The sequence below is a fragment of the Orycteropus afer genome, unplaced genomic scaffold (genome assembly GCF_000298275.1).
Source record: "Orycteropus afer afer isolate SDZICR_OR568_19922 unplaced genomic scaffold, OryAfe1.0 scaffold00583, whole genome shotgun sequence".
NCBI classification, from domain to species: domain Eukaryota; kingdom Metazoa; phylum Chordata; class Mammalia; order Tubulidentata; family Orycteropodidae; genus Orycteropus; species Orycteropus afer.
Window position 1 is genome coordinate 203527 of NW_006922170.1, and position 12628 is coordinate 216154.

General features: G+C 38.5%; 1 pseudogene; it reads left to right on the forward strand.

Moving 5' to 3' along the window:
• Positions 1-694: 694 nt before the first annotated feature.
• LOC122151587 overlaps positions 695-12628 on the forward strand; it is an 89209-nt pseudogene continuing 77275 nt past the window's right edge.

Below are 12628 nucleotides of genomic sequence, written 5' to 3' on the forward strand. Positions count from 1 at the left end.
CGCAACTCTGTTTTACTATGAAAATGAAATTAATCGGAAAAGAGAAATGTGGACCAAGACGTTGATCAAACTTCGTACGTGTTCGGGTAGTAATTTTACACTAAGGCAAGAATTCGCCCCAGAGCTGCCACATGCCTTTATACTGTCGCTCATTAGATGTCTCTGCCTAGAATATCACTGTCAAAGTAGAGGCCTTCTTATCCACCCTACCCATCTGTTCTTTAACTTGTCACCGGCGTCAAAGGCACTATCAAACTGCGCTATGCTAAGGAGTATGTCCAAGTTACTGCTCATTAACGACCAAGGAGGCCAGAGTTCTACAGATTCCCCCTGGCACTTTCTCAGAGGTGAAGGTGAAATATAGAAAAATATTTAAGCATTATGTTTGTATCTTTTAGTAGCCATTTAAAGGCATGCCTTTTTATTGCTGTAAAAATATACCTAACACAACATTTGCCAATGCAACACTTTCCAGGTGAGCAATTTAATGAGATCAATGTCATTAATCACACTGTGCACCATTATAAAGTATGTCATTTTTTTTTAATAAGGAGAAAGAGAATAAAGTTGAGTCTGTTTCAATGAATTTCAATAGCCATCAAACCATAGAGTCTGTGTCTCTCACTGGAAAAAAAAATTTTTTCTTTCCTTCTTTGTTAAGTGATCAGTTTGAAGACTGAGGAAGCTTGTTACCATGGACATTGATGATATTTCAGCAGTGAAGCAAGTGTGCACATTACTGATGAAGATAAGGTATGTTCACCTTAGTTCAAACCAAGAGCTGTAGCCTTTTGCTAAATATCAAGGGAGTCATCTTGTCAGTGTTCTGAAAGAAAGAGATTTACAAGTTATCCCAAATAGGCTAGCATCTCCTGAGCTGAGAAGATATATTATGGGAATAAATGTGTGGGGCAGGTTATCAGGAGAATGTTTCCAAATGAAGCCCACAGTTTTTTAATTGCTCTCTTCCCTCCATTAATATTCTCCCTTTAAATGGCAAATGGTCCTTTAGGGACAGCCTCGAAGGTTTTGATTTATGGAAAACCAGATGTTACTGTAGTTTGATTTAAATATCTTTGTGGGTAGCTAAGATGTTAGCAGCAGTATATATTTTGTTTATGTGGAGGCCTCCCACACAACATTTAAAGATTAGTGTGTCCCTTGGAGATACAGGTGAGGGAATTATTGCTCTTTACTTCATGCTAACAGACTAGATTTTTCAATTTGTAATTAAATAGCCCATAGTCATCTTGAGGGGCTGCTAAAACTGGTGCTATTCAAGCAAACCTTGAAGTTATGGCAAATGAGGGCTAAGAAGGTGGTCGCCTGAGAAATCAAGATGATTAAATAGTCATACCCACCAGGGTTTTCAGAATGCAGTTAGCGGTAATTGCGAATATTTGAAAGAAACACAGATCTAGATACTGAGAAATAAAATCACAGTTGAATAATGGATTGTGCCTTATGATCTGGGTACAAAACTTAGAAAATAAAATGTATGAAAGAATCTTTTCAAAAAGCTCAAAAGCCAGGGAAAAAATAGACTCTCAAACAAGGAAGCAAGTTTGCTGTAAATGACATTAGCTTGGATATTATATGTTTGTTTCACATCCTGATTTAGATTGTAGTCCTGTCCTAGGTATAATTATCTACTCTTCACAGGTGTTCAACCTGAGGGTAAAACAGACCCATTTGATCATTTTTAGCATTTTAATTTTGTTCCATTCCTGACGTCACATCCTTCTTCATACAGTCCAGCTTCTAAGGTTATTTGCTCAGCATACAGTGAGTAAGTATGGTGAAAGGATACAACCCTAGCACACATCTTTCCTGATTTTAAACCATGAAGTATCCCTTTGTTTTGTTTGAACAACTGCCTCTTTGTCTATGTATAGGTTCCTCCTGAACACATTTCACTGTTCTGGAATTCCCATTCTTCATGATGGTATTCATAATTTGTTATGATCCACACAGTCAAATGCCTTTGCATAGTCAGTAAAACACCTATCTGACATCAGTAATGATATCTCTTGTTCCATGCCCTCTTGTGAATCCGGCTTGAATTGTTGGCAATTCCCTGTAGCTGTATGAACCTATTCCAGTTGGTTGGCCAGGTAGTTGTCTTCCAAGTTTCTTGGCATACATGAGTGGAGTGAGCTCTTCCAGCATTGAAGCTATTTGTCGAAACATCTCAGTGGGTTTTCCATCAATTCCTGGAGCCTCTTTTTTTCACCAACTCCTTCAGCGCAGCTTGGACTTCTTCCTTCAATACGATCAATTCTTGGTCATATGCTCCCTCCTGAAATGGTTGAACATCAACCAATTATTTTTGGTACAGTGACTCTGTGTATTCCTTCTTCTCTTGATGCTTCCTGTGCTGTTCAATATCTTGCCCACAGAATCCCTCAATATTGCAACTCGAGGCTTTTTTCTTCAGTTCTTTCAGCTTGAGAAATGCCAAACATATTCTTCCCTTCTGGTTTTCTAACTCAAGGTGTTTGCATATTTCTTCATAATACTTTTATTTGTCTTCTCGAGCTGCCCTTTGAAATCTTCCATTCAGATTTTTTACATCATAATTTCTTCCATTTGCTTTAGCTCCTCTGCATTCAAGAGCAAGTTTCAGAGTCTCTTCTGATAACCATTTTTGTCTTTTCTTCTTCCCTGCCTTTTTAATCACCTTATGCTTTCTCCATGTATGTTGTCCTTGATGTCATCCCACAATTAATCTTGTCTTTGGTCATTAATATTCAGTGTGTCAAGTCTATTCTTGAGATGGTCTCTAAATTCAGATGGGATATACTCAAGATTGTACTTTGGCTCTTGTGGATGTGTTTTAATTTTCTTCAGCTTGAATTTGAACTTGCATATGAGCAAAAGATGGTCTGTTCCACAACTGGCCCCTGACCTTGTTCTGACTGATGACGTTGAGCTTCTCCATTGTCTCTTTCCACAGATGTAATCGGTTTGATTCCTGTGTATTAGATTTGGCGAAGTCCATGTCTATAGTTACAAGATCTATGTGTATAGTTGCCATTTATGTTGTTGAAAAAGATATTTGCAATGAAGAAGTTGTTGATTTTGCAAAATTCTATCATGCAATCCACAACGTCGTTTCTATCACCAAGGCCTTATTTTCCAGCTACTGATCCTTCTTTTTATGTTTCTAACTTTCTCATATCAATCACCTGTAATTATCAACACATCTCAATTTCATGTTTGATCAATTTCAGACTGAAGAAGCTGGTAAGAATCTTCAATTTCTTAATCTTTGGCATTAGTGATTCATGCATATGAAGTTGAAATATTACTTTCACTTTTTAACTCACAACTATTTTTAATTCTGACCATCAATTATTTGAAGTTTCTGTTGAAAAACTTGTAAGCATACAGATTTGAGACTTATTCGAGGTGACACATTATTTGAACAAAAAAATCATATAGCAAAGAAAATTTTCCAAATATCCATTATCAAAATGCTCCCTCCATAGCATAAGTATTTTTCCAAAATTAGTTACTTTCTCATCTGGCAATGCATTGCCTTTAGCTTGCAGGGAGAGCAGCTCACTACTGACTTGTTGCACATAAAAGTACAACTCAGATGATTAGGCATTTTGAAAGAAAACAATACTTAGCTGAACTTTAAGTCTGACGATTCTTAAGTGTTTTGCCACAAGATAACAACTTCTTTAAAAGGGTGGGATTTTTTAAAAGGAGGCTGCCTCCTCAGTAATCATTTTCATTTTAAAATGTAATTTTAAAACTGTAATGTAAACTATAAGGTCTACAGAAATGTTTGTTTAGAGAGAGAGAGTTAAACAGTTTAACGGATATTTATATAATTCCTAGAAATAAATCCCAGAGACATTATCTCTGAATCACCTCCTAATCACAACTTCCTCCCTCTACCACATGAGTGGTAACCGTTACACTGACTTCTTGACTTATCATTTCCTTCTTTTTCTTTTTACTTTTTACTGTTTGTTGCTGTTGTTAGCTACAGTCAAGTTGACCTCCAACTCATGTCGACCCCATGCACCATGGAACGAAATACTGCCTGGTCCTTTGCCATCCCCACGTTCAGTTGCAAATTAAATCCTGGATTCAATGGCTTTAAATGGTTGATTTGCAGAAGTAGATCACCAGGCCTTTCTTCAAAGTCTTAGACTAAAAAAGCTCAAGTGAAACCTGTTCAGCCTCATAGCAATATGCAAGCTTCCACCAACAGATGACTGGTGACTGCACGAAGTACAAGGACCAGGAATGAAATCCAGGTCTGCCTCACAGAAAAAGAGAGTTTCATCACTTAACCACTACTGCTCTCATATATACTTATGTATACTTCATTAAATAATATTGGGCTTTTAAAATTTTACTTTATATGACAGTGATCATAATTGTGGTAGTCTTCTGTTTTCTTTTTTTCACTCAACATGATGATTGTGCAATTCATTCATATCACGTGTGTGACGATCATTCACTTGCTTATCCATTCTAATGGTGGACATAAGATTTATTTCTAGTTCAGGGTTATAGTGAAACTATTCTAATTCTTGTACATTGTCCCATAACACGTGGGCACATATTTCCTTTAGAGTTATAGAGAAGTGTGGCAAGGAATTGCTGAATCACAGTGTATGTGTAACTTCAATTTTAATAGATTACACCAAAGTGAATTTCAAGATGGTTCTACCAATATGCACCCTCCAGCAGTGTAAGTAAGTTCCCATTGTGGAACATTCTTACCAAAACTTGGTATGGCATTTGATTGTTGCTGTTTTGCTAGCATATTAGTATATATTTATATCTTAATCAGTTGCCAGTGAGCTGATTCTGACTCATGGCAATCCTATGTGTGTCAGAGTAGAACTGTGCTTCACAGTGTTTTCAAAGGTCAATTTGTTCGAAGTAGATTGCCAGGCCTTTCTTCTGAAGGACCTCTAGGTGGTTTCAAACTGCCAAGTGTTCGGTTAGCAGCCAAGATCATTAACCACTTCTATCCCCCAGGGATTCATATTTACATCTTAGAATGGTTTAATTTTCATTCTCCTGATTACCAGTGAGGTCAAGCACCTATCATCCTTGATTACAGTCCAGAGGCCTGACCCATGGAAACTTAAATAATGTGTGCTGTTTGAAGCCATTAAGTTTGTGATAATTTGTTAGCAACAGAAAACTAATGCAATGAATAATGACAGTCTGGTTCCGTTCTTTCTAAATCATATACCTTTTATTTATTTTCTTGCTTACTGTGCAGTTGAATAAACATGATTATGAACATTCTTGTCTTTTTCCATATTGCAAGAAAAATTGTCAGCGTTTTACCTTTAAGAGTGTTATGTTCATAGATCATCTTTGTCATATTGAAAAAGTTTCCTTCTATTCCTCTTTTGCTAAGAATTTTTCTTTTCATCACTAGTAGATATTGAATGTTATCATATGTTAAATCTCCTTCATCTATAAAGATGATCATGTGAGTTTTTCTTTTCATCTGTTAATATGATTGAGTTGTTAGTATTTAACCAACCTTGATTTCTTAATGTTTAACAAAACTTGCATTTCTGGAATTAACTCAATTTGGTTCAATATTAATGAGTGAATTGGCCTGAAGTTTGCCTTTTTCATACTGTTCTTGTGGAGTTTTAGTATCAAGGTTCAGTTAACACCATAACATGAGCTAGTGATTGATTACTCCTTATTTTTCTGTTGTTTCGGAGAATTTTTCTAAGACTATTTCTTTTTATGGGTTGGGCAATCCTACTTCCGTAGTGATACTGCCTCGGAAACCCAAGGAGGGGTCGCTATGAGTCGGGGCCGACTCGACGGCACATAACAACAAAAACAACATTTCTTTTTATTATTCCTGAATGCTTAGTGGAACTCACTAGTTAAGCCATCTGGACCTGTGTCTTTGCCCAAAGAATTTTTACTATTGATTCAATTTCCTTAATTGTTCTTAGATTCTTTCATTTTCAATTTTTTCTAGAGTCAGTTTTGGCAACTTTTGTATTTTCAGACACCTATTCCACCTAAGGGAGCTCTGGTGGTATAGTCCCTAAGGTATTTGACTGCTAACCAGAAGGCTGGTGGTTCAAACCCACCAGCCACTCCTTAGAAGGATGGTTGGGCAATCTACTTCCATAGTGATACTGTCTCAGAAACCCAGGGAGGGGTCGCTATGAGTCAGATCTGACTCGATGGCAGTGGGTTTGGTTTGGTTTATTTTACCTAAATTTGAAAAATTATAAATGCTCTTAAGGTTCTCTGACCTTTATTATATAAGCAACACCTGTAGGAATGTCTCCTTCTTTGTTCCTGGTATTAGTTATTTTTCCTTTCTCTCTTGTTTCTTGGTCACTTGTTCCAGAGGTTTGTCAATTTAAGAAGTAACTTTCCATTTCATTGATATGCTATTGTATATTTGTTCTCTGTTTCATAATTTTCTTCTCTTTACCTTTTTTTTTTTTTAATGCTTTGCTTCAGTTTATTTTGCTGTTTTGTTTCTAATTTCTTAGGGTGAATGTCTAGTTCATTAAATTTCTTCTTCTACACTGTACATATTTAAAGCTACTTCTTTCCAGCCAAGTATTCTTTAGCTGCACCTCACCTGTTTTGGCTTAAAATGTTCACTATTATTTTCTCCAAAATATTTTCTATTTTATACTTCTTCTTGGAGTGGTGGATTTAAAAACAGTTTTTTTAACTGCCAAACATATAGACTTTATGAGTATTTTTGTTTTTGTTGTTGTTACAGTTGTTAAAGATTTCTGCTTTAATTGCATGCTCTTTGTAGTGTCAAAACTTTGACATTGATAGAAAAAATTTTATGCCATAATATGAGGTCAGTTTTAAAAACTGTTTTATTTGTGTATCAAAAGAATGAGTGATCTGCAGCTATTGGCTACAATGTTCTATATATGTCCATTAGGTAAAGTGTGTTCATCACAGTTAAATCTAGATTCTTGATGTGTTTTGTTGGTTGATTCTACCCATTTCTGACAAATCTATTTTGTAATTACTCACCATGGTTGTGTGTTTGTTTATTTTTTTCTGTCCTATTCAATTTTTTTCTTTATATGTTTTGAACCTGTATTATTAAATGCATGTTGTTGTTGTTATGTGCCGTCAAGTTGGACCCGACTCATAGCGACCCCTCCTTGGGTTTCCGAGGCAGTATCACTATGGAAGTAGATTGCCCCATCTTCCTTCAGAGGAGTGGCTGGTAGGTTTGAACAGCCAGACATTAGCAGTCAAGTGCCTTAGGCACTACGCTACCAGAGCTCCCTATTAAATGCATACAAATTTAATTTTTATAATGTCATCCTTTATTATAATGATGTGACTCCATTTTGGTGAGAAATATCTTTTCTCTAAAAGTCTCAATTTAGTATCTGTATGTTAATTTTTTTCATTATTTTACTTCCAGTCTTTCTGTGTTCTCCTGCTTTATATGAATTTCTTATAAACAGCATACGTTTGGATTTAACTATTTATTCCAGTCTGAAAATCTTTGTCTTTTAAGTAGAGTATTTAATATATCCAATTTAATGTAATTTGTGACCATTGGGATTAGCTATACCTCCTTCTTTTTTATCTTATAATTTTCTTCATTATTTTTTCCTCTCCTTCATTTTTTTGGAGATACTTTGTTTTTCTATTAACTAATTTGAAAATTATATAGTGCATTTCTATTCAGTTGTTATGCTAGAAATCACAACATATATAACATATTTATCGAATTATGAAATTAATGAATACTTTCATATTTTTACTGGAAAATGTGAGTACCCTAGAACAACTGAACTCCAGTAACTTCCTAGAATCCCTGGGTGGTATAAGTGGTTAACACACTCAGGTGCTAACCAAAAGGTTGCAGGTTGGAGTCCAACCAGAGGTACCTCAGAAGAAGAAGAGGTGGCCGAAGACACCAACATAGTCAGACACCTCAAAACATCCCTTTTACAACAAAGACCCAAGAAAACAAAGGAATCGGATATAGATGACAACTTCCAAACCCTGCGCATCAAAGGCGAGGCTAAAGAATTAGACTGAGTGCCAAGTGGAAGGCAAGATTGTACAAAAACAGCACACACAAAGAATTACAGATCACCAATGCCCTGCCAGCCAAACCTGCACAGTGGGCCACATTGAGGCAAAGCAAACAGTGTTCCCAAGCCAAGTCCCAATTTCTCGGTGCAGCCAAGCAGGAGTGACTCTACACCCGTGTCCAGAGCCAGGCAGGAGTGCTCCCTGCCCTGCAAAGGTTAAGCTCATTCATCTCACCCACTGCACCCCCCAGCCCTCCTCCAGTCCATGAGGCCTGCAGATCTGCATTGCCTCGCATCTCCTTCATCCATCCCCCAATCCCTCCCAAGCATGTGATCATGATTACGGTCTGGCAGCCCTACCACTACTCTGCCACCCTGAGGCAGGGGTTCACGGACTTGTGGTGACCACCCCTTCATCCAGCCACTTACACCACAGACCTGCAGATAAATGACCTTGCCACCTGGCCACCAGTACCAGGAGTCCACAGAATGGTGGCACCCACTCCTGTGCCCTGGCCGCTCACAGACTGGTGGTTTCTGCTGCTCTGCCCAGCCACTGGCAACGGGAGCCTGCTAACTGGAGGCACCAGTTTCTATACCCAACCACCCACGCCAGAACCTGTAGTCCAGTGGCACCTTCTACTCCCTCCAGCCAGGGGCCAGAGAGCCAGCAGGAAACTGGTTTGCATCATGATCTAGTGGACTGGGGCATTCCCCCTCCTAGCAGATACCTGTGGACTGGCGGCATCCCCCTTGCCATGCCTCAACAATGACAAAAGGAAAAGAGGAACCTGGGGTGGAAATGGGAAAAGTGCTGGCACTTTGTGGGGAATGCAACCAATGCCATGGAACACTTTATATATAAACTGTTGAATGGGAAACTAATATGCACCATAAAGCTTCACCTAATAAAAATAAAATTAAAACTTATAAAAAGAAAGAAGAAGAAAGACCTCATTATCTACTTCTAAAAACTCAACCAATGAGAACTCTCTGGAGCACAGTTCTACTCTGACTAACATGGGATCGCCATGAGTTAGGATCAACTTGATAGCAAATGTTCTCTTTAACTCCCTTCCTAACACATTGAGGAGCTCTGGTGGTAGAGTGTTTAAGGCATCCGGCTACTAACCAAAACTTCAGTGGTTCGAACCCACCAGCTGCTTCATGGGAGAAAGATGAGGCAGTCTGCTTGCATAAAGATTTACAGCCTTGGAAACCCAATGAGGGTCAGTATGAGTCAGAATCAACTTGATGGCAGTGAATTTTTTTTGGGGGGGTCCTAACACATTGTTATTGTTTGCCTATATTTTAATTCTAAGTTTTAACCACGTAAGACACAATTATGATTTTATTTCGTCACCATTCATTTAGATTTACCCTCACGTTTGCCACTCTTCAGTTTTCATTATTTTTATAATCTCAGACCTTCTGTCTGAGCTTACTTTCCTTCTCCCTAAAGTACCTTTCGAAGGATTTCTCGAAAAAAATTAGGATTTGCTTTGGTAAACTGTATCAGGTTTGTTTGGTTGTTTCATTGTTTGGGGTATGAAAATGTCTTTATTTTGATCTCATTCTTATAAGTTACTTTCATTGGATCCAATTGTAGGTTAGCAGTTATTTTCTTTTAAAACACTGAAACCAAAACCAAAACCCAACTGCTGTGGAGTCAATTCCACCTCATAACAACCCTGTAGGACAGACAGAGCAGAACTGCCTCCTAGGGTTTCCAAGGCTGTAAATCTTTATGGAAGCACACTGCTACATCTTTCTTCTGCAGAGCAGCTAGTGTGTTCAAACCGCAGACCTCTTAGTTGGCAGCTGAGCACTTTAACCACTGTGCCACCAGGGCTCTTTTAAAGCACTGAAACATTATTGGAAAAAGCAGACATCTGGAATTCCAAGCATGATGGTCAAATTTTTCATACTTATAAGAAAGCAAATTTATAAGAAGGTAGTCTATAGATGTAATAATTATTTGTTAATATAGGCATTGGCCACGTGGAAGGGTAGAAGCTATCTTTAAATCCATGTGCATCAGATGGAAAAGATAAGCTACTGCTTTAGTTACTTGGAGTTTTTCAGTAATGCACTTCAGTTTGCCAATGTAGAAATCTGGTGCACTGAACTGTTGTTATCCACATGTCTCCTGCTCCAAGGAACATGTGGCATAAGGGGATCACAGCTAGAATTACTATCAAAAGCCAGGCAAGCAGAGAACTATTTATGATACCATAGTATGCTACAATTATAGAACACAATAGCACCTTTAGGCCAAATTCTGAATCCCACAAAAATCAGTTTAAAATGTTGGCCTCAACTTTGTCTTCTATCACACATATTTTCCAGTTTTGTAACCTCTCTAACAGAGATTCCCAGACTTCCTTGGTTTGTGGTGACCTTAATTTCCCAGTAATTTTTTCATGGTTCTCCTAGGCAAAAGAAATACTTAAAAGTTTTATTTATTAAGTAGTAAGATCCAGACAGCTTAATAGGTATATATGTCCTGCCAATTTAGAAGCTGTTTGGAAAAATGATACTTATAAATTGAAAAAATATATTTTTACTTAATTTTAAACAACCACAACTACTTAGTAATGGAATGCCTGTGCCTGTTGGGCACCACACAGCTTTCTTAAACCTTGGAATCAGATTAAACACTGCCACCTTCATTTCCCATACCACACTGATTTTTGTATAGTACCTTCTGTGCATCTGGATCCTGTCATGCTGCCTATATCTGTCCTGGGAGCCAACAACCCACCATATTGCCTGCTGATCTTGAATTCATCATCCACTGAAGTCAGCAGCCTGTTATACTGCCTGCCATTCTTGAGCTTGTCAGCCCCTGCAGCTGCATAGTCATAAAAAACCTCCAGCTTGACATGTGATCCAGGAACTTAGGATTTGCCAGCCGCTATAACTGTATCCTGCATTTTGTTTATCAACATCTTACCCCTGGACTTGAGACAGCAGCCAGTTGCCTGACCTGCCAATTTGGGTTCGTCAGCCTCTGCAACCACATGAGTGAGGATAATCCTCCAGACCAACACCTAACTCATGATTTGGGACTTGCCAGCCTCCCAGCCTCCACTACCACAGTGGACCTCAAATTTAGAAGAACTAGGGAAGGAGGGAAAGCTGGAGCCAACGGGATGGTGGCAGAATCCAGGCAAGGGGAAGGAGACAGACAGCCCCCTCCCCAAAAGCAGGAAGGAGGAAAAGCTGGGGCTGACGGCAACAGGATCCAGGTAAGGGGAGGGCAGAGAGGTTTTAAAGAGCTAAGGAAGATGAACTTGTCTGTCAGTTTGTCTTACTGTGGTAGCTTGCGTGTTACTGTGAGGCCAGAGGCTGTGCCACTGGTGTTTCAAATGCCAGCAGGGTTGTACATGGTGCACAGGTTTTAACGCAGCTTACAGAATGAGACAGAGTTGGAAGAAGGATGAGGCCATCCACTTCTCAAAGAATTGGCCAGGGAAAACCTTACTAAAAGCAGAGAAACACTGTCTGATACATTACTAGACAACTTTATGAATAGCCTGGAAACATTGTCTGATACAGTGCCAGAAGACGAGCCCCTTAGGTTGGAAGGTGCTCCAAATATGATGGGGAAGAGCTGCCTCATCAGAGTAGAACCAACCTTAATGATATGGATAAAGTAAAGCTTTTGGTACCTCCATTTGATGACATGGCATGACTCAAATTGAGGAGAAACAACTGCAAACATTCATTAATAATCAGAACATAGAATGTATGGACTATGAATCTAGGAAAATTGGAAATTGTAAAAAATGAAATAAAACACATAAAGTTTGATATCCTATGCATTAGTGAGCTGAAATGGACCAGTTTTGGCCATTTTGAATCAGACAACCATATGATCTACTATGCCAGGAATGACAAATTGAAGAATGGCGTGGCATTCATCATCACAAAGGATGTTTCAAGGTCTTTCCTGAAGTACAACGCTATCAGTGATAGCATAATATCCATACAACTACAAGGAAGACCCGTTAATAACTACTACTATTCAAATTTGCACATCAACCACCAAAGCCAAAGATGAGGAAATTGAACTTCTGCAGTCTGAAACTGACTGAACATGCAATCAGGATGTGCTGATTATCACTGGTGACCTGAATACAAAAGTTGGAAACAAAGAAGAATCACCAGTAGTTGGAAAATTTGGCCTTGGAGATAGAAATGATGCTGGAGATCGCATGATAGAGTTTTGCAAGATCAATGACTTATTCATTGCAAAAACCTCTTTTCAACAACACAAATGATGGCTATATATGTGGACTTCACCAGATGGAGTACACAGGAGTCGGATCGACTACATTTGTGGCAAGAGGAGATGGAAAAGCTCAGTATCTCCAGCCAAAACAAGGCCAGGAGCTGATTGTGGAACAGACCATCAACTGCTTATATGAAAGTTCTAGTTGAAGTTCAATTAAAACAAGTCCACAAGAACCAAAATATGACCTTGATTATATCCCTCTTGAATTTAGAGACCACCTAAAAAGCAGATTTGATCTACTGAACACCAATGACCGAAAACCAGAGGAATTGTGGGAGGA